This window comes from Somniosus microcephalus, unplaced genomic scaffold, assembly GCF_052327205.1.
Source record: "Somniosus microcephalus isolate GS21.2 unplaced genomic scaffold, FLI_Smic_1.0 unresolved_chr8, whole genome shotgun sequence".
Lineage (NCBI taxonomy): Eukaryota > Metazoa > Chordata > Chondrichthyes > Squaliformes > Somniosidae > Somniosus > Somniosus microcephalus.
In genome coordinates this window covers 28,845,125-28,848,764 of record NW_028225186.1, presented here as the reverse complement: position 1 = coordinate 28,848,764, position 3,640 = coordinate 28,845,125, and positions in this window count along the sequence as shown.

The window sequence follows — 3,640 nt, the reverse complement described above, 5'->3', positions numbered from 1 at the left end:
TCATTCGAGACAGTTTTCTGCAACAATATTTCGCGGAAAGAACTAGGGAACAGGTTAACTTAGATCTTGTATTGTGCAATAAGACCGAGTTATTTGTAACCTTATCATAAAGGATCCTCTGGAGAAGATTGGTCTTAATATGATAGAATTTCATATTACGTTTGTGAATGATGCCGTTAAGTCAGAAACTAGGGGCTTAAATTTAAACAAAGTGAATTACGGAGTTATATAGGGCGAGCTGGCTAAGGTAGGTTGTGAAATTAGATTACAATATATAACGGTATATAAGCAATGGCAAACATTTAAAGAAATAATTCAGAATTCTCAACGAATATACATTCCGTTGAGGAATAAAAATGACACTGAAAAAGTGGTACAAGCATGGCTAACTGGAGAAGTTCGTGATAGTTTTAGATTAAAAAAAGAGGTTTACAATGTTACAAAAAATACTAGTAAGCCTGAGGATTGGGCATGTTTTGAAAATCAGCAAAAGATGACCAAGTGATTGATAAAGAGGGAGAAAATAGAATTAGAGTAAATTAGCAAGAAATTTAAGAACAGATTGTAAGAGCTTTAAGTGTGTAAAAAGGAAGAGATAAGTGAAATTAAAGGTGGGTCCATTAGAGGCAGAGGCAGACGAAATTATAATGTGGAATAAGGAAATGGCATGACGTGGATCAAACATGTAAAGTCCGCGCCTCAATAATACACGGACTTCGGGAGAACAGTTTAACAGGTACTTTACTGAACAAGAGGCAGCTTGAAACTGAAACTACAGAAGCCTGCTAGGGCCTTCTATACAGGGGTGGTCACTGCTGGTACTGCAGTCTAAGACCAGTTATTCCCTTAAAGGTACATACAAAACAATTCCTCCCCTTTTAGATAAACAGTACATAACATTCATTTAACTATTAAATAATAACTAATTACAAATACAATTTTCTCAGTAATATGTACATCAACTGAAATAGTCAATTATAAGTTCAGTCTTTGAGGAGGCTTCCTGATCCGGACTGGATAGCGCCTTTCTCGAGTATCCTGTTCTGCTGGTGGAGTCAATTCTGGCTCATTGTCATTGGTTGGTTCGTCAGCTTCCAATACCCCTGCTTCTGAGGTAGACGCAAACTGTATTTTGGGCTCATTACCAGGTGCACATGCTTGTGGTACAGGTTTGGCTTGTTCCTGTGCCTCTAGAATCTGGTCAGCATGGCGTCTCACGATGCTCTTTCCAACGTCCACTGTGTACATTAGTGGTCCCTGCTGTGTGCATATCGTGCCTGGAAGCCATTTTCTGTTCGGTAGTCGCGGGCCAAGACTGGTTGCCCTATCTTGAAGCTCCTGGTTGGCTTCTCATTTATGTGCTGGAACTGCTTATCCTCAACATCTCGTCTTATGTTTGTTTTGAGCAAGTCCAAGCGACATCTTAGTCTCCGGTTGAAAAGCAGTACGGCTGGAGTTTGGCAAACAGGAAGTTATCCACCTTGTGTTGCAGTGGTATGTCGTCATTATACATTGCCTTTATGGCCTTTTTAAAGGTCTGAACAAACCTCTCAGCCAATCCATTTGTGGCTGGATGATATGGGGCAGATGTGTAATGTTTCACCCCATTATTCTTCAGGAACCTCTGGAAATCCTCAGACTCAAACTGTGGGCCATTGTCGGAACAGATCTGTTCTGGCAACCCATTCCTGGCGAAGATGGTCCTTAGGACTGCAATAGTTTTCTCCCTGATGGTGGAGGACATTTTAATGACCTCTGGCCATTTCGAATGTGCGTCCACAGCGATTAGAAACATTGAGTCCATAAATGGACCATCGAAATCAATGTGTACCCGTTGCCATGTAGATGAGGGCCGCTCCCATTGATGTAGCGGGGCCTGTGGTGGAGCGTTTTGGACCTTCTGGCATCCTGTGCATCTCTTGGTCATATCCTCGATTTCTTTATCGATTCCCGGCCACCACACAAACGCCCTGGCTAGGCTGTTCATTTTTACCCCTCCCAGATGACCCTCATGAAGCTAATTGAGTAATCTATCTCTCAACTTGGGTGGAATTACCACTCGGGATCCACACATCAAGGTTCCCCGGCACACTGACAGCTGTTCCCCCCTTGGCGAGAATGCTGGCAACAGTGAGTCGCCATATGCTGGCCAACCCTTCACCGTCAAATCATAGACCCGAGAGAGTTTCGGGTCATTTCGCGTTTCCTTCTCAATACTTGCGTTTGTAACAGGTAAACATTCGGCTATGGTCGCATGGAATATATCCACCGGGTCCGCTGCAGGTGCTTCTTCCGCCGTAGGCAACGGTAGGCGCGACAGCCCATCAGCGTTTCCATGTTGTTTCGTACCTTTGTACTCTATGTCATACTGATGTGCCCCTAGAAAAAGTAACAATCTTTACATCCGTTGCGCCGTCATCACCGGAACGCCCTTCTTTGGGTTAAAAATTGAGACCAGGATTTGATGATTAGTCAGTAGGGTGAATTTCTGCCCGTGCAGATAGTGATTGAACTTCTTCACCCCCCACACCAGGCTGAGGGCCTCCCTGTCAATCTGGGCGTAGTTACGCTCTGCTGAGGTTAGCGAGCGCGGTGCAAAGGCTATTGGCCTCTCTGAACCGTCACAGAATTTGTGTGACAGCACCGCTCCAATGCCGTATGGTGACGCATCACATGCCAACTGAATCGGTAGTGTTGGGTTGTAGTGGGCCAATACTTCTTTTGAAGTGATTTGGCATTTACATTCCTGAAAGGCACGCTTAAACTCATCACTCCATTTCCATGTTACACCAGTTTGAAGGAGGGCGTTCAGTGGGTGCAGAATTGTAGATAAATTCGGCAAGAACTTATGGTAGTAGTTCACCAACCCGAGGAACGACCTCAGTTGCGACACATTTTCTGGTGCTGGAGCCTTGACTGCAGCCTCAATCTTGTCCGGCGACTTATGCAACCCTTGCTCATCAAACATTTGGCCGCAATACAAGATTTGTCTCCTGAAGAACTCGCATTTGGGACGGTTGGCTCGTAGCCCATATTCCTGCAATCTCGTGAGCACCTGCTCATGGTTGGCAAGGTGTTCATTGTCATTTTCGCCCGTAACCAGGATGTCGTCCAAATAACACTGGGTCCCCGAGATCCCTTGCAGGACTTGTTCCATTGCCCTCTGGCACATAGCCGGGGCTGATGCTACCCCAAATACCAGTCGATTGTACTGGTAAAGGCCTTTGTGAGTTTTTATCGTGAGGTATTTCCTAGATGCTTCTTCCACCTCCATTTGTAGATAAGCTTGAGCCAGGTCAATCTTTGTAAAACGTTTCCCTCCAGATAGTGAGGCGAAAATATCTTCTATCCATGGAAGCGGATACTGTACTGTGTGCAGGACTGGGTTCATAGTCACCTTGAAGTCTCCACAGATGCGAACCTTCCTTGGCTCCCCAGGCGTGCTGCTCAATGCTTTCTTCATTACAGGAACGATGGGTGTGGCCCCTCGCTCCAGTCCACCTTAGACAGCACCCCCGAACGCTCCAGACTCTCCAGTTCAGCTTCCACAGCTGGGTGTATCGCGTATGGCACCAGTCTCGCCTTGAAAAATGTTGGGGTTGCGTTATCCTCAATCTTTATGGTTGCCTTTACTCCTTTT